Source organism: Styela clava, unplaced genomic scaffold (assembly GCF_964204865.1).
Source record: "Styela clava unplaced genomic scaffold, kaStyClav1.hap1.2 HAP1_SCAFFOLD_25, whole genome shotgun sequence".
Classification (NCBI taxonomy): Eukaryota; Metazoa; Chordata; class Ascidiacea; order Stolidobranchia; family Styelidae; genus Styela; species Styela clava.
The window spans coordinates 137,580-161,895 of NW_027556444.1; the positions used below are offsets into that span (position 1 = coordinate 137,580).

General features: G+C 34.9%; 1 long non-coding RNA gene across 1 annotated transcript; it reads left to right on the top strand.

Moving 5' to 3' along the window:
- Positions 1 to 2,719: 2,719 nt before the first annotated feature.
- LOC144418482 (uncharacterized) lies at positions 2,720 to 21,302 on the top strand. The gene is made up of 2 exons (XR_013473487.1): positions 2,720 to 16,441; positions 17,450 to 21,302. It is a non-coding gene; the product is annotated as an uncharacterized LOC144418482 (long non-coding RNA).
- The last annotated feature ends 3,014 nt before the right edge of the window (positions 21,303 to 24,316 follow it).

Sequence of the window (24,316 nt, forward strand, 5' to 3'; positions counted from 1 at the left end):
CTATACGATGATACATACAAACAAATTATGGGTGGCGTTGATAGAGAGCGCCATGTGGCTGGTGTGTATGAACTAGATCCAAAGTCTACCAAATGGTGGAAAAAATTTCTTTATCGTATTCTGGCATTTTCCGATCAATGCGTGGTTGATTTACACAGAATTGCACAGACTTTATAAGATCTATACTCCTATTTCGTTGGAACTATTGGAAGCCCTATTTCAACAAAAAGAGGATGAGTCAACTGAAGCTTTGCAGGAGTACATCAAGACCATCCAAATGCGCTTCAATGATACACAATCTTTGTATCACTTTCCGTGTCATAGTAGTATCAGAAGAAGATTGCGGAAAAGCAGGAAACAAAAACCTAGCTAATGTGAATCTAGAATGGAATGTCTTAAAAAACAGAAACCAAAACAGTATAAAGAAATGATGATGTCGATTTATAACATCTTTCTGATACGCCCGGCAACGAGATTGATTGTTTTTTTTGTCAATACTGATACTTGTCAATACTTGTCAAGTCTGATCGAGGTAAATGCAGAATATATACGCCATGAACAGCAGTATTTTGCAGTCATCCGATCATAGTTACTTCCAATTTAAAAACAATAAAATAATGTATTTTATCATGAACATACAGCTCTATGCTACCTTACTATTTGCCATCGGCAGCAAATTTTTGAAATGAATGAAACAAAATATAATGATTTTTGATTGAGTACCACACTTCAAAGGTTTGGCACAAATCTTAAATAAAATTCCAAACGCCATATTTCACGAGATTGGTTATTATGAGCAGGGTTTGAAAAACTTATTATGCAATTCTCTTTACTTATTGTATATATGTAGAAAAGAGATCAAAAAACGATTTAGTGTTCAATGAATACGCATTAAACATCTGGTGCGAGGTTATCTTAACTCCACTTCGCTATATTTATAATTTCGCGGCATGCGCATGTTATTTTGCAAAACAAAACTGTGATAAGCGCAATTCAATGTGGATTTGCCGTTTATTTTGTTACTAAAAATAAACCAAGTATTCAAAGTCATAGACCCATCAAATTTCAACGAAAAGTAAAAGGAACTCATAAATAACATTGCGGCGAAAGAGTGCACAAGTCGATCAAATAGATCTAAATCGCATACATTAACGATTAAGAAAGCTTATGTTATGCAGGAGCTGTCGGCGCTTTTCTGGGGGTGACGTTACCCGCTATTTTCTCACTAACTAAAATAACATTTCTATTTTACATTTATATTGCATTTTTCATAGCCACTATAGTGCATGCAATACTGTTTGAACTGAAAAAAAAGCTTAATGCAAAGTAGTCTTTGGATCGGAATTTGCTATTTTTACACTCCCATGTGTTAAACAAAATTGTAGGAGTATGTTTGTATCAGGAGGATTTTTTGCTGGCCAAAGAAGACATACGCTTGGAGCAAGAAGTAATCAATAAGACCCGGTACGCCCTTCTGCAAAAATTCTTTCCTCATCGCACTCTGGATGCTATCAAGTCGCGGGTGAATGCAATATTGGACGAGGCCTTCTTGGCCTTAGAAGATCTTGGTCCAACCATAGAAGACCAGAGGGTCTTTGTTTTAGGAATCATCGACGACGCCATTATAGCGACGGAGACCGGAACAACCCTACAACATCAAGTGGACTATTCTTAGAAGCTATGAAAAACAAGAAAAGCAAGAAGCAATGAAATCCGGCCTTCGCCCCAACGTCAGTAAATGTAGCAGCCTCTTGATCAAGGTTGAAGGTAAGAGAAAACGGAGAGTTGAAGATAAAGAACAGTCAATCACGGTAGAAGAAAAAGAAGTTTCTTCCATATAAACACAAAATTCTCAGTGCAAGAGTGGTATTTAATAATTAGTTCCAAGTAAGTCCCAAAATCTCATCCGACTGGATTACTGATATATACATTTTGTCAGATAATTTACAGAGAGCGGTCATCTTCAATTTATAGGTAATCTAAAATTCAACACATCAAATACATAATATTTGCAATCATTTCTGGTAAACTCATTTCACCTATATTTTACCTTCCGTCATATAAACCAAGTCAATCCGCTTGATAATCCGGACATAAACAAATAGAATACAGCACTGAAATGTTGAGACAATTAATTAATGATTAGTACGCAATTAAACGGGTTTACTCTAGTTATAAATTTCACCAATGTAGTTAGCATTCGACCACGGCTGACAGCATTTTTTTGATATATATATACGTTTACGTCTAAAATGAGATTTAGAGTTTGCTGTGAAAAACGCTTTTCGCTAATACAATCTCATATCTTTCGCTTAGTTAATTCATATGAGTGTTTGGAGTTTTGAACAATAGTCCAAATTAATTTCTGTATGCAGCAGTGATTCTTTGATATACGTTTACGTCTAAAATGAGATTTAGAGTTTGCTGTGAGAAACGCTTTTCGCAAAAACAATTTTCCATATTTTTCGCTTAGATAATTCATATGAGCGTTGGGAGTTTGAGCAATATTCCAAATTAATTTCTGTATGCAACAGTGGTTCTTTGCCTTTGTGACCATGTCTATATGCTATTCTGCAAGCTGACATCAAACTCCGCCGCTTTGGACGGTTGGAACAAGAAGCGCGAGAGGAAGCTAATTTTGAGCAGAAAGTTTTATAGAATGATTATAAATTAACAACCTAGCTTTCATATCCACGTGTGTTCAACACATGCTCGAAAAAATTCGTCAGAGTCATGCTTAAAGTTTGTTATATATATACTTTTTTTTCTTTTGACATCTTTTTCTCTGTATTCTCCATTCATACTATTAAGTAATTAATTGCACGTACCCTATTTTTTCAAAGTTAACATTTCAACTGTTGTTGGTTCTGTATTCTCCATTCATACTTTTAAGTAATTAATTGCACGTATACCCTATTTATTCAAAGTTAACATTTCAACTGTTGTTGGAGTCATGAGATAGCGGGAAAATTTGTCTTGTTGCTCGTTTGCTAGCCGGTTTGAAAAATCAGCGCGTTTAGATTCAAGTCTCTTCATAACGGATGTAAGTACTCCAGAACGATAAACTTTCTTAAGCAGACTCTCTTGAAGTTGTCATATTTTTTTTATACTCGTGTTTACGAAACTACTTGCAAATCAATGCAACGCAACATTAATTCATATTTATTAATTTTCCACAAGAGAAATTTGTGTTGCACTTGAAGCTAAGTAATTAGGTCTGAAAATCCCTAGTTTCAGTTTCTAGTCTATATGGAGATCATTCCTGAACAAAAAGTTAAAATCAAGTCATGAAGTACATTTAATTATAGCGTAATCGAATTTTTGTCTGACTATCTCATCTAGTCATATAACACTAGTCAATAAATATTATGTTAGTGATGAAGCCATATGTCAAAGATTTTTCTGGTTATTTCAAAGACAAAACAACATTTAATATGATTTTTAGTTACTCTATTCCTGGGCCAAACTTTTAACCAAAGATCCGATTTCAAACCTTCAAAATCACCAAGTTATGTACTTTTATTTCGACATGCATCGGTACTGAATGGTACGGCTAGGTCTTCGTTAGATAAGTGAGAGCAAAATTTGCCAACATAGATGTACAATCGTTACAAATACAGACAAGCGTGGCTGGATAAAAAGTATGTCGATTTCAAAAAAGTGTTCCAATAACTAAAATAAGTTTTCAAAGTTTACCGTGAAATATCCGGCCCAAAACACTCGTGAGAAAATTTCAGCCATCCTCCAGTATATACTGGAAATTCGAAATATATCGTTACATTAATCGATGGAATAGGCGATTTGATTTACGAATAAATATTGAAAAACACAGAAGAAAATTATATAATCACCCGAAGCCACCGTGTCTGAAAATTTAACTTATACAAGGGTCTGAATGGCCGCTAAAATTTAAATCATAATGCCACCCTTGACATCTTCGTGATTAGCTAATGTCACGGAAGTTAATGTCAAATTTTAGTTGAAGTACTCGAGCATCTTGATCTATATTATTTCTAGCTTAGTATGAAAATATGATGCATCTTTGATCTAGAGAATGATTCTTGCGCACGAAACCGTTTGCCATGAAAACATTGACGGGCTCGAACTGCAACGACCAATCGATCTCGGTCATTTTCGGACAAAATACTGCAGAACATCAAGTAAATTTTACATTTCGATTTGAAAACATAAGAAGATAATGCAAAGTAATTATTTATATGGTACAGACGATATACGGAAATTGTTTTGGGTGATATCTTGCGTAATTTTGAATTGGGGGGATAATAAGTGCAAGAATCTTTGTATTCCATAAATTGGGTTTCAGGTTTGCTACCTCACTTTGGGCAACTCTAGAAAGGTTGCTACAAGCAGATATTTGAAAGAACAGTTATCCAGAGTTATATAAATTCTATTTTCAATATAATTATGGATGTAATCACTTTTTCATACCCTGGATGAATGTGAAAATCACATTTGTGGTGCGATTGAAATAGATTAAGTTTGGCTGAAACCAGCGGCAGCCAATTTTTTTTTGATGAATACCTGGGTTTGCTTATTTTGACTTCCTTATTCCCCCCTCTGTATGCAATAAAAATATGTTTCATATATGCTATTATTTTCACCTATTCAGACTTTCTCGCTTCGTTTCATTAGGTTTCGCTACAACGCCGTTAGTGTCAAGTGATGCTGCGGAGATGCGGAAACGCGGAAACAGAAGAAGGCTTGCAGGTGTATGAAAGGCTGTATTGCAGATTTGCAGTTAGACGGGCAGCACTAGTCCAGTGTTTTGGAAGCTAGATTACAGTTGCATTAGCTAGCATGAATTGTGTTATAAAAGCTGTTTTCGTCTGTCAGTGTGAGTGGTGCCTATGTGTACCAAGAGACTTTACATAGTGGGGGTAACTAATTATACCAATAGGCCTTATAGGTTTTTGGGTAATCTCCTAAAAATGGTGAACCCGACAGCCGAACCAGCGCCTTCTTGAGATGGAGTCAGAAAATCAACCGTAGGAACCCAAAGACATCAACTACACAAGCAAGCCGCGGATAAAAAGATGAAAAAAATCAAAATCAACAATTCGATATCAACCCAATATCAGCGATGATTCATGAAATGAAGCGAAAAACCAAGGACTATACCACAAAATAAAAGACTTATTTCAAAAATGTGTGTATAACATGCACATTATATGGACTGTTATATTTAAAAAAAATGGGGTTCAAAACATTAACACTATATACGGAGAAAAAAAAACTGTAAAATTATAAACCGCGCGATTATTGCACTATATATTCATTTATAATTATTTCAAATTCGTGTATAAAATGAACAGACATTTTTCTTCTTCACAGGTATTTCATATTTTCTTTCTTTTAATCTTTAAGGCTTTTTATTTTTGGTATAGAACCCAACGAGGTTACCCAAAAATATCTAATATATTCGATTTTGGCAGATATTAGCATTCGTTTTCTTAAGATATACTTTAAGTTGACTTTTAACATTTTTTTCAAAATATGATTACAAATACCATCGTATTTCGGATTAGCGCTTCATGATGTACTTGTATACACGCGAGTAAAATCATTCTCATTTTTATTTTTTATCGCACAAAGAGGCTCATCACAATTACAGCCGTATTTTTTTTCAGCGCCCCAAAATTTATTAATGTGAAACGAAGTGTATTAGAGACAAGCATTTGTAGTAATCTGTCAGATAAATTTAAAAAAACTCATTATTTTTAATCGCCCAAAATCACCAAGTTATTTACTTTTCTTTCGGCATGCATCGGTACTGAATGGTACGGCTAGGTTATTTAAGTAAGGTTCGTTATTTAAGTGAGAGCAAAGTTTGCTAACAATCGTGACAAATACAGAAAAGCTTGGCTAAGTAAAGTTTGTCGATATTTCAAAAAAGTGTTCCTATCAATAAAATAATTTTCAAAGTTTACAGTGAAATATCCGGCCTACAGGACTAAGAGAAAATTTCAATCATCTTCTTGTAATAAAAATTTGAAATCTATGGTTACAACAATTAATCGATGGAAAAGACGATTTGATTTATGAAAGAATGTTGAAAACAAAGAAAATTACCAAATTACTTGAAACAGGCTGATATTGCCACCGTGTCTGAAAATCTAAATGAAACAAGGGTCTGAACGGCCGCTAAAACTTAAATAATAATGCCACCGTTGACATCTTGGTGACTAGCTAATGTCAAGGGAGTTAATGTCAAATTCTAGGTAAAGGACTCGAGCATCTTGATCTATATTATTTCTAGCTTAGTATGAAAATGTGATGCATCTTTGATCAAGGGCATGATAATTGCGCACGAAACCGTCTAACGTGAAAATATTGACGGAACCTTTGTATTCTGTAAATTAGGTTTCAGATTTGCTACCTCACTTTGGGCAACTTTAGAAAGCTTGCTACAAACAGATATAGAAATAAACAGTAATCCAGAGGTATAAATACTATTTTCGATATAAATATGTATGTATGTAATTACTTTTTCACACTCTGTATATATGTGAAAATCACATCTGTGGCGCGATTGAAATAGATTTGAGTTTGGCTTCAACCAGTGGCAGCGACTTCCTCATTCCTCCCTTTGTGTGCAATAAAAATATGTTTTATAAATGCTATCATTTTTGCTATTATTTAACCTTTTCCGACTTTCTCGCATGTTTCATTAGGTTTGGTTATCACGTGATCCATCACCAAGCCTTTGGCGTTCTTTTCTATATGATGCGTAGAGATGCGGAAACAGACGAAAGTCTTGCAGGTGTTTTGGAAAGCTGTATTGCATATTTGCAGTTACACGGGCAGCACTAGTCAAGTGTTTTGAAAGAAGCTAGATTACAGTTGCATTAGCTAGCATTCGATTGTATTATAAAAGCTGTTTTCGTCCATCAGTATGGTGCATATCATATGTGTACCAACAGACTTTATACGAGACTTTTTACATTGTAGGTTGGGGGTAACTAATTGTTTCAATAGGCCGCTAAACGAAATTGGTGAGACCGATTTTATCATTTAGTTTATCTGTGGAATTACTAATATATCTAGTCGTTATATTTCTTTCCCTTGAACTTAGATTCACTCTGTGCAAGAGTATTAGCCAGAATCAAAAAATCTGCTTCGAGGATTCTAAATTGTCCTCAGATAATAAACGAGAACATTCAGCAAACAAAGACCATGATGCTGAAAGCAACATCAATAGTAAGTAGTGTTTCAGATCTTACTACAAATGCAGTTATAACTGTAATATGGACAATTGTGGAACAGCCACAAATGAATAACAGGCAAGACAGATCTTGCTCGATTCATCCGCACAATTTTTTAAAGCTGTTTCCAAACAGCTTGCTGCTGCAGATAACTCACTACACTAGCTAGAGATTGGATATATTTTCAAAGCGAAAGAGAAATCAAATCAAAATTTCCAAATTATCTAAATTTCCAAGCATAACAACTACCTCTAAAAATAAAAATATAATAACTCGTTTTCGAGTAACTTCAGTGTTATTGAATATGCATTTGGTATTTGGAGCGAGGCTACCTAAACTTCACTTTGCTTCATTTACATTTGATGTTGATTTGCAAAGCAACACTGTCAAGAGCTTTGCCCTTTCGCCGTTTATTTTGTTACTAAAAATCAACCAATCTGGAGACAAAATATTCAAAGTCATACACCCAGCAAATATCGACGAAAAGCAAAACAAATACCATAAATACCATTGCGGTGAAAGATTGCAAAAGTCAATCGAAAATATCTAAATTGCTTAACGAAGCATACAAATATTCGATGCATATTTTATGTTATGTGGCAGCTGCCGGCGCTTTTCTGAATGAGGGTAACGTTACCCGCTATTTTCTCATTAATAATAAAATAATAACATTCCTATTCTACATTTTGATTGCATTTTCCATGACTAAGTGCAACACTGTTTAAACTATTTAAAAAAAGCTCAGCTTAGTGCTTCTCGTATTCATGAATCTTTACGGAAATATCCAGGGTTGTCCCTGGGATGGGATGGGACAGCACACCGCTCTATTTCCCATGGGACACGAAAACCGTACGATTTTGGGGGAAATTATGTCAAAACATTTCGTTATGGAGTTTGTGTCCATATATTTAAACATAGCTCTTTTGTTAGTCATGAAGGGCAAAATATATTCAGCATCAACAATACTCCGTGAAAGGGTTAATGGACACATGCATATTAAGTGAATATAAAGCTGTCAAAGTCCGTAAATTTTGTTGTTTTGCAAGACTTTTCTTACATTACATTATTACATACACATTACTTACATTACTAGGGAAGGGATGGGACAGAAAATGTATACCATGGTCAGGCTTGGAAATATCGATGCCGTTGGATGCCTTCATTGACCCTTCAAGAGGTGAATCTTTCGAAAGAATGCATGGAACTACCATTTTAGAATTAATAAAAATAATAAATATTACTTGGAACATTATTTAAAATTGAGATTAAAACTGATGCTAAATAGTCTACAATATTGGTTTCCATCCTCCACCTTTGACGAACATGATAACTTGTAGGCTACATGGAATTCTCAGTCCAGGAGCAGCAGTACTTAATATTTAGTCCAAGCGAACTCTATAAACTCCCATCGGACTGGCTTACATTTTGTCAGATATTTCACAACAAGCGGTAATCTTCCATTTTTTATAGGTAATCCATACTTCTATATATCGAATATATAACACTTGCAATTACGAAATCATTTCATTCATACATTTCCTTATTCAAAGATCGCTTACACAAACATATAAAACACATCGCATAGCCACGTTGAATATTTTATCTTCGTCATGTAAACCAATCCAATCAGGTTGACAATCTGGACGTAAACAAATAGAATATAACACTGAAATGTTGCGACAATTAATTAATGTTTAGTACGCACGCAATTAAACGGTCTTCTCATTTTAGTTGAATAAATTACATCAATGTAGTATTTGACCACGGCTGACAACCGTTTGTTGATATTGATGCCTACATGCTATTCTGCAATCTGTCATCGAACTCCACCTCGTTGGATGGAGCGTCGCGGTTGAAACAAGCGCGAGAGGAATATTTTGTGCAGAAAGTTGTAATGTTACTTATGTGGAAATGCCAGTGCCGTGTTACTACAATGATGTTGACGGCACAGGAGCAGATATTTTCTATTGCATAAGTTGGACAGAAGATAAACCAATAGGGCACAAATTGCTACCTACTAGGAGGATAATACCGTCGTTTACGTAAACATTTAGCCGAAATCTCAAGGTTCTCTTACAACCCAAGATGTTCCCCGTTCATAAGCAGGAAGCTCAGAGGTATGGCCAAGATCACGGCATCTTATGTGAGTTATATCGTCGCGACACACGGTTAAGCTATTTTATGAGTTGTTTATTAGTGTAAATTGTATTTTTGTGATTTTCACTTGTTATTCTTGCGTATTTTGATAATAATGGGCTTACTTTTTAATTATATTACAGTATTGTTTCAAACAACTTTCATTGAGCCTCTGACACAACTTCACGAAGTCTGTATATTATTTGTATAATTCACAGTGAAATATTAGGATCTTATTCGTCGCATTATTATTTTTAATCTTTAGTTTTCTTCGTTTTAATAACCGCGTAAACAATATCATAAATTAAAACAAATCACAACCATGCTTTCATATCCACGTGTCTTTAATACATGTACCGAAAACATATGAATAAACATATGGGATTGCGGGTCCTTGAAAAGCGTAACGTGAACACTCGATTTTGGGAGATAATTCCTATGGGTTCGTCCACACCCGATTTTTCATGGGTATTTGACTTCGCCAAAGCCGGCACCAACTACCCAGTAATTAATTGCACGTACCGTATTAATTTAAAATTACATTGGTTTTACTTCAAAGTTAACATTATATTTTTACCGGTTAGTTGTAAGTTGTGAGATAGCGGGCAAATTTGACTTAATGCTTTTTTACTAGCCGGTTTGAAAAAGCACTTCATTTAGATTTGAGTCTCTTCATAACGAATGTAAGTACTCCAGAAACAGTGCTTACAAAAACTCACTTATATTTAGAACTGATCAATGCTCACACGATTTTACGTTTTAGGATTGGTAAATGCGAGAGACAACGCAACACTAATTCATATTTAATAATTTTCCTGACATAGAAATTTGTGTTGCTGTTTAGGCTAAATAAATAGGTCTGAAAATAGTCTAAAACAGTGGTTCTTAAATTTTTAAAGCCGCGCTAAATCCGAAATTTCCCTCGACATATTCGTGTGCCGCGCGGACGATTATAATTACTTTTTTGTTCTCGAATGGAACCATGACACCTCTGAGGAAAACGAGTTAGTTTTTATTATAATCATCAGCGACGAGAAGCTAAAGATAAAATAAGGAAGTGAATCCGTAACTAAAAAAAATTTTATTGTAAAAGTGGCGTTATAAAATACTGAAAATAAAACGGAAAACGCCATGAGTTTTGTTTTGGGGTGGATCGCGACAGATTAAAAACACTTTATTAGACATTGAAAATCTCATAAATTCCTTGTGCGTGCGCCACACCAGTAGTGTTCTAAAACTACAGACTTGATATAAATTTTACTCCGTGGGATCGCAGACTTAGGAATAACTGTAATGGTGATATCTTGAAATTAATTGAGTGAGAGATGCAGCGACAGCTCACATTGGTGAAATTGGCAAGAATACAAATCAAAACAAAATGTAATCGACATTTTTATGGTTGCGGATTACCGTGTTATTTTAGAGTACTGGTGCTTTTATTTTATCGACGCGATCGCAGATTTAATTTATCACGATTAAATGAATAAAGCAACTATTTTAAATAAGTACATATCAATCATGGATTGAATATTTTATTCAACAGAAAAACCATTACATAACCGTTGAAAAAGTCGGCTCTTTTAACGATTGGCGTAATCTCGAGGACTGACTCAGAAGCCGTACCGCGGGGATTTTGTTTCGATGAATATGTATTTTTCATTTACTAATATACTTTACATGTATTTCAGTTGTACTAAATTAAGTATACTATTTGGGATATTATACCAGATCTTTCTAATGACGATAACAAATTCACATAAGTGCAATATATATAAAAACTAAATACAATCGGGCAATTGATCACACTTTATTATTATGTCCGCGGGTTGGCGTGGTATTTAGAATGAATTAAAATAGAGAGACTTTTTGAATTATTGTAGTTATTACGAGACAGAAAAATTTATTATAAATCGAAAAAGCCGGTATTTTTAACGAACGCGGAGACCGTTTCAGGAGCAGATACATGTAAATTTACGATTTCAGATTTGCTACCTCACTCTGGGCAACTCTAGAAAGCTTGCTACAAACAGATATATGAAAGAACAGTAAACCAGAGGTAGAAATACTATTTTCGATATAAATATGTATGTATGTAATTACTTTTTCACACCCTGGATGAATGTGAAAATCATATCTGTGGCGCGATTGAAATAGATTTGAGTTTGGCTTCAACCAGTGGCAGCGACTTCCTCATTCCTCCCTTTGTATGCAATAAAAATGTGTTTTATAAATGCTATTATTTCACCTTTTCCGATTATCTCTATGTTTCATTAGGTTGGCTATCACGTGATCCATCACCAAGCCTTTAGCGTAATTTTTGTTTCCATTACATTTGAACCCACGTACATTTGAACCCATGACAATTGCACCTGTATGCTATTGCACCTATGGAATTTTTTTTGTTTCACGGATAGTTAAACCCATACTAACCCTAACCCATGGGTTTTAGCACCCGCATATAGATTGAACCCGTGGATATACGCATGGGTTCAAATGTACATGGGTTCAAATGTACGGTCACCGTAATTTTTTATATGATGCGTAGAGATGCGGAAACAGACGAAAGTCTTGCAGGTGTTTTGGAAGGCTGTATTGCATATTCGCAGTTACACGGGCAGCACTAGACAAGTGTTTTGGAAGAAGCCGGATTACAGTTGCATTATCTAGCATTGGATTGTATTATAAAAGCTGTTTTCGTCCGTCAGTATGGTGCATATGTGTACCAACAGACTTTTTACATAGTGGGATTGGGGGTAACTAATTGTATCAATAGACCTCCAGCCAGAATCAAAAATTCTGCTTCGAAGATTCTAAATTGTCCTCAGATAATAAACAAGAGCATTCAGCAAACAAAGACCATGATGCTATAAGCAACATCAATAGTAAGTAGTGTTTCAGATCTTACTATGCAAATGCAGTTATAACTGTAATATGGACGAATGTGGGACAGCCACGAATGAATATCAGGCAAGATAGATCTTGCACGATCCATCCAGATATCACACTCCGCACAATTTTTTAAAACTGTTTCCATACAGCTTGCTGCTGCAGATAACTCACTACACTAGCTAGAGATTGGATATATTTTCAAAGCGAAAGAGAAAAGATCAAAAATAGTCCTACGAGATCATGATATTTATTGGCTTATTTATTTTCCTTGAGCTAAGCACAAATCCATGGTGAAACTCTTATGAATGCATTTTCAAGGGATACAATCAAATTGATTATGTTGAAACTGTATGTCGCTAAACCGGATAAACCTCAACAAGAAAGCAAGTTGTATAACGTTGAAGATTTGCTCTCATGCCTGAAATCAATCATTATGAAGCAGAGGCAGAACTGTCCGTTTCAAAACAATGATGACTCAATGACTAAATTCAATGGAAGGTATACTTCTAAGCAATACCTTCACATGAAGGCTGTAAACGTGGGATGAAACTTGAACGCGATGAGACCCTCAGTGGATATACCCACGATGAGAATGTTTATGCAAGTAAAGATGATAAAGGCCGAAACAGCCCAGTAGATGAGAAGGCTGTGAAAACTTTACTTACTATACCAGACGGTGAAGATGCATTAGACAGTTTTTTTACTTCAGTTCATCGCATGTACATTAACGCCAGATCGCTGTGTGAACTGCTCTTAAAACCAGAATACATCTTCCAGCTTTTAAAGGAAAAACTCAGCCGTGGTGATTATAAATTTAACTGTAACAGGAATGGAACGTTACATTTTGACGGAAGGGTAGAAAAAAAGTGTTAGTGCTGAGCAACTTTCACACAAACAGAGCTGGTGAAGTTAGGACGAAGCAACGAGATGGACCAATAAACATTTTCTGCCCTGCTGCTATACGATGTTACATACAAACAAACTATGGGTGGCGTTGATAGAGAGCGCCATGTGGCTGGTGTGTATGAACTAGATCCAAAGTCTACCAAATGGTGGAAAAAATTTCTTTATCGTATACTGGCATTTTCCGATCAATACGTGGTTGATTTACACAGAATTGCACAGACTTTATAAGATCTATACTCCTATTTCGTTGGAACTATTGGAAGCGCTAATTCAACGAAAAGAGGATGGGTCAACTGAAGCGTTGCAGGAGTACATCAAGACCATCCAAATGCACTTCAATGATGCACAATCTTTGTATCACCTTCCGTGTCATAGTAGTACCAGAAGAAGATTGCGGAAAAGCAGGGAACAAAAAACTAGCTAATGTGAATCTAGAATGAAATGTCTTAAAAAACAGAAACCAAAACAGTATAAAGAAATGATGGTGTCGATTTATAACATCTTTCTGATACGCCCGGCAACGAGATTGATTGTTTTATTTGTCAATACTGATACTTGTCTAGTCTGATCGAGGTAAATGCAGAATATATACGCCATGAACAGCAGTATTTTGCAGTCATCCGATCATAGTTACTTCCAATTTAAAAACAATAAAATAATGTATTTTATCATGAACATACAGCTCTATGCTACCTTACTATTTGCCATCGGCAGCAAATTTTTGAAATGAATGAAACAAAATATAATGATTTGTGATTGAGTACCACACTTCAAGGGTTTGGCACAAATCATAACTAAAATTCCAAACGCCATATTTCACGAGATTGGTTATTATGAGCAGGGTTTGAAAAACTTATTATGCAATTCTCTTTACTTATTGTATATATGTAGAAAAGAGATCAAAAAACGATTTAGTGTTCAATGAATACGCATTAAACATCTGGAGCGAGGTTATCTTAACTCCACTTCGCTTTATTTATAATTTCGCGGCATGCGTATGTTATTTTGCAAAACAAAACTGTGATAAGCGCAATTCAATGTGGATTTGTCGTTTATTTTGTTACTAAAAATAAACCAAGTATTCAAAGTCATAGACCCATCAAATTTCAACGAAAAGTAAAAGGAACTCATAAATAACATTGCGGCGAAAGAGTGCACAAGTCGATCAAATAGATCTAAATCGCATACATTAACGATTAAGAAAGCTTAAGTTATGCAGGAGCTGTCGGCGCTTTTCTGGGGGTGACGTTACCCGCTATTTTCTCACTAACCAGAATAACATTTCTATTTTACATTTATATTGCATTTTTCATAGCCACTATAGTGCATGCAATACTGTTTGAACTGAAAAAAAAGCTTAATGCAAAGTAGTCTTAGGATCGGAATTTGCTATTTTTACACTCCATGTGTTAAACAAAATTGTAGGAGTATGTTTGTATCAGGAGGATTTTTTGCTGGCCAAAGAAGACATACGCTTGGAGCAAGAAGTAATCAATAAGACCCGGTACGCCCTTCTGCAAAAATTCTTTCCTCATCGCACTCTGGATGCTATCAAGTCGCGGGTGAATGCAATATTGGACGAGGCCTTCTTGGCCTTAGAAGATCTTGGTCCAACCATAGAAGACCAGAGGGTCTTTGTTTTAGGACTCATCGACGACGCCATTATAGCGACGGAGACCGGAACAACCCTACAACATCAAGTGGACTATTCTTAGAAGCTATGAAAAACAAGAAAAGCAAGAAGCAATGAAATCCGGCCTTCGCCCCAACGTCAGTAAATGTAGCAGCCTCTCGATCAAGGTTGAAGGTAAGAGAAAACGGAGAGTTGAAGATAAAGAACAATCAATCACGGTAGAAGAAAAAGAAGTTTCTTCCATATAAACACAAAATTCTCAGTGCAAGAGTGGTATTTAATAATTAGTTCCAAGTAAGTCCCAAAATCTCATCCGACTGGATTACTGATATATACATTTTGTCAGATAATTTACAGAGAGCGGTCATCTTCAATTTATAGGTAATCTAAAATTCAACACATCAAATACATAATATTTGCAATCATTTCTGGTAAACTCATTTCACCTATATTTCACCTTCCGTCATATAAACCAAGTCAAACCGCTTGATAATCCGGACATAAACAAATAGAATACAGCACTGAAATGTTGAGACAATTAATTAATGATTAGTACGCAATTAAACGGGTTTACTCTAGTTATAAATTTCACCAATGTAGTTAACATCCGACCACGGCTGACAGCAGTTTGTTGATATATATATACGTTCACGTCTAAAATGAGATTTAGAGTTTGCTGTGAAAAACGCTTTTCGCTAATACAATCTCATATCTTTCGCTTAGTTAATTCATATGAGTGTTTGGAGTTTTGAACAATAGTCCAAATTAATTTCTGTATGCAGCAGTGATTCTTTGATATACGTTTACGTCTAAAATGAGATTTAGAGTTCGCTGTGAGAAACGCTTTTCGCAAAAACAATTTTCCATATTTTTCGCTTAGATAATTCATATGAGCGTTGGGAGTTTGAGCAATATTCCAAATTAATTTCTGTATGCAACAGTGGTTCTTTGCCTTTGTGACCATGTCTATATGCTATTCTGCAAGCTGACATCAAACTCCGCCGCTTTGGACTGTTGGAACAAGAAGCGCGAGAGGAAGCTAATTTTGAGCAGAAAGTTTTATAGAATGATGGTAACGAAACTTGCGTGGAAATAACCAGTGACTTGTTACAATGGTGTCGACGACACAGGAGCTATTGCATAACTTAGAGGCGGAACTGACAAATCACAAAATGCTGCTTTAGGATGATACTGTTGACACGCAAACAAACATTTATTATTTTCAATCTTTAGTTTTCTTCGTTTTAATAATTATGTAAACTATATCAATAATTAAATAAATTCACAACCATGCTTTCATATCCACGTGTGTTCAACACATGCTCGAAAAAATTCGTCAGAGTCATGCTTAAAGTTTGTTATATATATACTTTTTTTTCTTTTGACATCTTTTTCTCTGTATTCTCCATTCATACTATTAAGTAATTAATTGCACGTACCCTATTTTTTCAAAGTTAACATTTCAACTGTTGTTGGTTCTGTATTCTCCATTCATACTTTTAAGTAATTAATTGCACGTATACCCTATTTATTCAAAGTTAACATTTCAACTGTTGTTGGAGTCGTGAGATAGCGGGAAAATTTGTCTTGTTGCTCGTTTGCTAGCCGGTTTGAAAAATCAGCGCGTTTAGATTCAAGTCTCTTCATAACGGCTGTAAGTACTCCAGAACGATAACATTTCTTAAGCAGACTCTCTTGAAGTTGTCATATTTTTTTTATACTCGTGTTTACGAAACTACTTGCAAATCAGTGCAACGCAACATTAATTCTTATTTATTAATTTTCCTCAAGAGAAATTTGTGTTGCACTTGAAGCTAAGTAATTAGGTCTGAAAATCCCTAGTTTCAGTTCCTAGTCTATATGAAGATCATTCCTGAACAAAAAGTTAAAATCAATTCATGAAGTACATTTAATTATACCGTAATCGAATTTTTGTCTGACTATCTCATCTAGTCATATAACACTAGTCAATAAATAGTATGTTAGTGATGAAGCGATATGTCAAAGATTTTTCTGGTTATTTCAAAGACAAAACAACATCAAATATGATTTTTAGTTACTCTATTCCTGGGCCAAACTTTTAACCAAAGATCCGATTTCAAACCTTCAAAATCACCAAGTTATGTACTTTTATTTCGACATGCATCGGTACTGAATGGGACGGCTAGGTCTTCGTTAGATAAGTGAGAGCAAAATTTGCCAACGTAGATGTACAATCGTTACAAATACAGACAAGCGTGGCTGGATAAAAAGTATGTCGATTTCAAAAAAGTGTTCCAATAACTAAAATAAGTTTTCAAAGTTTACCGTGAAATATCCGGCCCAAAACACTCGTGAGAAAATTTCAGTCATCCTCCAGTATATACTGGAAATTCGAAATATATCGTTACATTAATCGATGGAATAGGCGATTTGATTTACGAATAAATATTGAAAGACACAGAAGAAAATTATATAATCACCCGAAGCCACCGTGTCTGAAAATTTAACTTATACAAGGGTCTGAATGGCCGCTAAAATTTAAATCATAATGCCACCCTTGACATCTTCGTGATTAGCTAATGTCACGGAAGTTAATGTCAAATTTTAGTTGAAGTACTCGAGCATCTTGATCTATATTATTTCTAGCTTAGTATGAAAATATGATGCATCTTTGATCTAGAGAATGATTCTTGCGCACGAAACCGTTTGCCATGAAAACATTGACGGGCTCGAACTGCAACGACCAATCGATCTCGGTCATTTTCAGACAAAATACTGCAGAACATCAAGTAAATTTTACATTTCGATTTGAAAACATAAGAAGATAATGCAAAGTAAATATTTATATGGTACAGACGATATACGGAAATTGTTTTGGGTGATATCTTGCGTAATTTTTAATTGGGAGAATGATAAGTGCAAGAATCTTTGTATTCCATAAATTGGGATTCAGGTTTGCTACCTCACTTTGGGCAACTCTAGAAAGGTTGCTACAAGCAGATATTTGAAAGAACAGTTATCCAGAGTTATATAAATTCTATTTTCGATATAATTATGGATGTAATCACTTTTTCATACCCTGGATGAATGTGAAAATCACATTTGTGGTGCGATTGAAATAGATTAAGTTTGGCTGAAACCAGCGGCAGCCAATTTTTTTTTTGATGAATACCTGGGTTTGCTTATTTTGACTTCCTTATTCCCCCCTCTGTATGCAATAAAAATATGTTTCATATATGCTATTATTTTCACCTATTCAGACTTTCTCGCTTCGTTTCATTAGGTTTCGCTACAACGCCGTTAGTGTCAAGTGATGCTGCGGAGATGCGGAAACGCGGAAACAGAAGAAGGCTTGCAGGTGTATGGAAGGCTGTATTGCAGATTTGCAGTTAGACGGGCAGCACTAGTTTACTGTTTTGGAAGCTAGATTACAGTTGCATTAGCTAGCATGAATTGTGTTATAAAAGCTGTTTTCGTCTGTCAGTGTGAGTGGTGCCTATGTGTACCAAGAGACTTTACATAGTGGGGGTAACTAATTATACCAATAGGCCTTATAGGTTATTGGGTAATCTCCTAAAAATGGTGAACCCGACAGCCGAACCAGCGCCTTTTTGAGATGGAGTCAGAAAATCAACCGTAGGAACCCAAAGACATCAACTACACAAGCAAGCCGCGGATAAAAAGATGAAAAAAATCAAAATCAACAATTCGATATCAACCCAATATCAGCGATGATTCAAGAAATGAAGCGAAAAACCAAGGACTATACCACAAAGAAAAAGACTTATTTCAAAAATGTGTGTATAACATGCACATTATATGGACTGTTATATTTAAAAAAAAAGGGGGTTCAAAACATTCACACTATAGAAACTGTTTTATAAGGAGAAAAAAAAAACTGTAAAATTAAAAACTAGTCTTGACTACAAAAACAAAAGAGAAAGATATGGAACGAAAAGAACTTCAGAAAGAAACGCCCGCGAGTCAACTCCAATAAACCGCGCGATTATTGCACTATATATTCATTTATATTAATTATTTCAAATTAGTGTATAAAATGAACAGACATTCTTCTTCTTCACAGGTTCACATTTCACATTTTCTTTCTTTTAATTTTTAAGGCGTTTTATTTTTGGTATTGAATCCAACGAGGTTACCCAAAAATATCTAATTTATTCGATTTTGGCAGATATTAGCATTCGGTTACTTAAGATATACTTTAAGTTGACTTTTAACATTTTTTTCAAAATATGATTACAAATACGATCGTATTTCGGATCAGCGCTTCATGATGTACTTCTATACACGCGAGTAAAATCAATCTCGTTTTTATTTTTGATCGCACAAAGAGGCTCATCACAAATACAGCCGTATTTTTTCTCAGCGCTCCAAAATTTCTTAATGTGAAACGAAGTGTATTAGAGACAAGCATTTGTAGTAACCTGTCAGATAAATTTAAATAAACTCATTTTTATTTTTTATCGCCCAAAGAGGCTCATCACAATTACAGCAGTATTTTTTTTCAGCGCTCCAAAATTTATTAATGTGAAACAAAGTGTATTAGAGACAAGCATTTGTAGTAATCAGTCAGCTAAATTTAAATAAACCAACGCCAATTCTTTCTTTTCAAACACTGTTCAACACACACAAATCCCGTCTCATAATCATAATTTCAACTTTCTTATGTTTTTATGAATTTTGTTACATGTGTATACTTTCACTGCACGCCCAAGCTTGGTCATTGCTCCGCAGCTATAGTAGTTGCATTGTATAGAGTATTGGGTAATTTTGCTGCTTTTGGGTAATAGGTTACGTGTTTAAACTTTCTAATCTTAAAATTAGAAAAAAAGCTCTTAATCATAAAATACGTAACAATTAGACGTCCTAAAGGTTACATGACGATATCGCGTCATTCCCCGAGGATACCAAAACCAGCTATAAAGCGACCATTCGTTATGAGAGAAAAGGAAAGATAACGATGAACAAGTAATTAACAAACTCGGGCCTGCAGTGCAACTTGGTATCTCTGTCTGGCTTATCAGTCATGACTTGAAACTGTCCATTGTATTTGTAAAAATATACAATTGCAATACATGTATTCGGAACCAGGAGTATGTTTTCAGATAAGATCAGATCAGAACACAGAATCAGACAGCAACAATAGCAAAATACTAATTTTATCCCATAAAGCCTCTAAACGAAAACGGTTTGACCCATTTATTTTTTTTTTGTTCATCTGTAGAATTTCGTTATAGTGCACATGAAAGCTATCTGATGCCAAAGTATGAGCCAGAATCGAAAAATTCATTTGAGGATTCTGAATTGTCCTCCGATAATGAACAAAAACATGCAGCAAACAACCATGATGCATAAAGCAACATTGAAAGTAGTGTTTAAGATCTTACTACAGATGCTGTTATACCTGTAATATGGACGAATGTGGCTTTCAGCCACGAACAAATCTCAGGCAAGACAGATCTTGCACGATCCATCCAGATATCACACTCAATACAATTTTTAAAATTGTTTTCATATACCTTGCTGCTGCAGATAGCTTACTACACTAACAAGAGATTGAATATATTTTCTAAGCAAAAAAGAAAAGATCAAAAATAGTCACAACTGATGCACACGATATCAGAAAAATTATTGGCTGTTTTTTTTCCTTATGAGCTGTATGATTGCCTTGCAATTTGAAAACAATGGAAAATTGTATTTTATCATGAACATACAGTTCTATGTTACCTTACAAACATTTTTTTGGAATTCAATTTGCTTGTTGTATATATGTAGAAACTGCTGGTGAGAGATCAAAAACGATTTAATGTTCAATGAATATGCAATAAACATCTGGAGCGAAACTATCTAAACTTCACTTCGATATATTTACAATTTTGCGGCATGCGGATGCTGTTTTGCAAAACAGAGCTGTGATGAGCACAATTCCATGTGGATTTGCCGTTTAGATGTTTATTTTGTTGCTGAAAATGAACCGTTACAAAGGCAAAAATATTCCAACTCATTGACCCATTAAATATCAACGAAAAGTAAAACAAACTACTAAATAACATTGGGGCGAAAGATTGCAAAAGTCAAATCAAAAATGTTTAAATTGCACACATTAACGTTCAAGAAAGCATACAAATAACCGATGCACATTTCAGGGTATGCCAGGCCTATTGATGTTTATCAAATAAGTTAAAAAAAATACTAAGCAAAGTAGTAAAGAGGATCGGCAGCGATAATTCTTTATTATAGTCTATTTTTACATTCAATCTGTTGAACGAAAATGTTGGAATATGTATGGTATCATACGCTCATATTCTAAATTTATAACACATTTCCATAGGATTTACAAATGACTTGTAGTAAATGACTGAGATGGACTTAGTAGTGTTCGCGTATCTATTTTGGGGGACCAGTGTTCACTTAAATTGAAATATAGTTTAGCGAAAGAATATTGATTTACGTTCTTCTCCCAAAATGTTAGTGATCTATTTTCAATGATTCTGTTTAGCAGAGGTGTGCTCATGTGGCTGCGGGTTGGAGCCCCCCTTTGTAAAATATAAAAAAAAATGTATTATATATATAAACGCTTTTTATACCTTCAAAAGACTGTTACAAATTCACGCCTCCCGGCCAGTTACATACAGTTTAACTTGGCAATTGGAAATTTCATACCCCCATTTAAATTATTGGCTACGGCTCTAAAACAGGCTATTAAACCTCTGATACCACCATAAGTAGTTTCAACGAATGCACTTTAAACTCTGAAATATTGGTGACGCCCAATTAAGTACCTTTGATAATAAGATATTTAAATCTAAGTCGATATTACATGTAAAGTATTTGTGAATCGTTTACAGAAATATTGATGCTTTTAGATGCCTTGATTGATCCTTCAGGAGGTGAATCTTTTGACAAAAATCCATGGAACTACCATTTTGAGATTAATTGAAACTAATAAATATAACTTGAACATTATTTTAAAATTGGGATTAAAACTGATGCTCAGGTCAACAAATACGCTCCTCCGGCTGGTTTACAGATATATACATTTGGTCAGATAGTTCACAATGTGCGGTCATCTTTAATTTTATAGGTAACCTAAACTTCTACACATATCTGATATTTAACACTTGCAAGTATTTTTGCAAACTCATTTCACCTATACTTTTCATTATTCGAAGTTCGCTTTAAAACATAAATATTAAACATTGTATTCGTCGTGTAAACCAAGCCAATAAACGTAAACAAATGGAATACAGCACTGAAATGTTGAGACTGTTGAGACAATTATCAGTACGCAATTAAATGGGTTTTCTTATTCTAGTTGAAAAAATTACATCGATGAAGTATTCGACCACGGCTGACAACAGTTTGTTGATAATGATATTCGTTTACGTATGTTCGTCGAAAATCATCGACAAAATGGTATAATAATTTTTTCCCCTTTGTGGTACATTCGAGTAAACTGACTTCTATAATGATAGACTAATCTATCGGTTAATATTGTGAAGATTGGGGCCCGCGTTTAAGCAGGTTTAAACCGGCCGATGCACGTTAGGGTTATAGCGTCAATTGTTTGTTCCCAATAACAAATAAATTTTATCGAACTCAATATACATTAAAATTCCTCTAATCAAATTAACTGCAGAAACTTCCCAGCATTGCATCATACTTAATGGGTCATCCATTTCAGTCTTAAATGTCCCAAATCGATGCCGAATATACTGTTAGAAATTCTTCCGAACCTTCTCCTCGTCGTGGTTTTATCCAAGAAAATACTAAAAGGGTTTCAGAGGTAACTAAAAAATTGACACCGTATGCAGTATCATTTATTTGGAATGACATATTGAAAGTATTCTAACTACTAATACCAAGCTCTTGGGTAAACAATACCCATATAAGTTATTAAGTCAATTTCTAGGCGGGAACAACATCTATCACAATAGGTGATATATTGACCAAAATAGTTGCTAACGTATTGAAGTTACCGTTATTAGGAACCTCTTCTTACAAGGTTAATATTCTACCCGACCTTTAGTGCATTTTATTGATAATAGCAATGATAGTCATTGCACAAGTATTTTCGGATGTAAATACTTATGTGGGTATTCATTTTTTTTCAACTTTCACGCCAGGTCGTATATTCATTTCAAATTGACGGTTTTACAACTACGTCATTATACTTTGAATCATGCTGATATACATCTAAGACCCACATCCAAGCCTTATTGACAATTTCAACCCTATTGATTGTACAGAAGCATACAATAAATTACCTAGGGGGTCCTCAAGGATACGTCAATATCAACAATGTATCATGTTTACCTTATTTGAGAACGAACATTAAGTTAGCAAACCCTATGTAAAACAGATAGCACACCAGACACCGATATCAGTGCTATCCCATATGAAGTGAAAGACTTCTGTTCACGCCCTCTTTCCTTAATTTACTGAGTATTTATAAGCTTTCTTTGAATTTATCTCCCAATTGGGCTGCTATTTGGACAGTCTGTTTCATCAAAATACTTTTCCTAAAACTGAGACAAAGAATTTCCTGAATACAACGGCTAAGGTAATAATAGGCAAGTAACAAATCTCGCAAGTAACAAATGATCAACCTAAACTCGTGCAAACCAATAGACAAGGCCAGGCGATCAAATTTATCGATTAGACAATTCCTCAGGAATGAATATTTTACTTTATCGTTATACAGTATTAAAACCCTCACCAGCCGGTCGTTCTGGTGCCATTTTACTTGGGTAATTTTTTGGTTAACCATTAGATCCTAAAGCTTCACTCATGGGTTTTTATTAGCGTGTGAAAGATCTCTATTCAGCAATATATGTAAAACGCACTCACCTAAAAAAAAAAAAAATTTCGCAAAAATTCCAAAATTTCTATTGAACTTGCGAGATTTGGCCTATTAGAGGGTTAATAATTATTCCTAATTAATTAATTTTTATTTCAACGTTGTCTTGTGTTATTTTCCAACAGAACAACACCACACCACAACTATTAAAGCAAGAATCGTTACTCTAAAATTCACGATTGTATTTGCAGAATTTTTGAGTTCAAGGCTTCAATTGACAATTTTGATGACGTCACACCTCTAATTAGTGCCTACGCCCCCCTAAATGCCATAAATGTTGGTATTTCCGACGGAAATGCGCGTAGAAAGACGTAAACATTCTAATGCGCGCCGCTACGCGTCAAAATTACAATTAATTTTACGTTTTTTTCACGTTTAAAAAATCTTGATACCTCTGCCAAGTATGGTGCAGTCGAAATCATATTTATCAAAACATCACAGCGCCAGGGATGATATGTATGACTGAAAATACATGCTAAACCAATAAGTCATTATTAAAGAGGTAATGTTATTGACTTCCTGTCTGAGTCGCATTAACAATTTCACACATCTGAATGGCGATTTTGAAATCAATGCTATTTATACGATTCGCACTCTGCGTCACGGCTGGAGTCTCTTTTTCGTGAAATATACAACTCTACTATAGTACATTGACTGTAAAACACCATT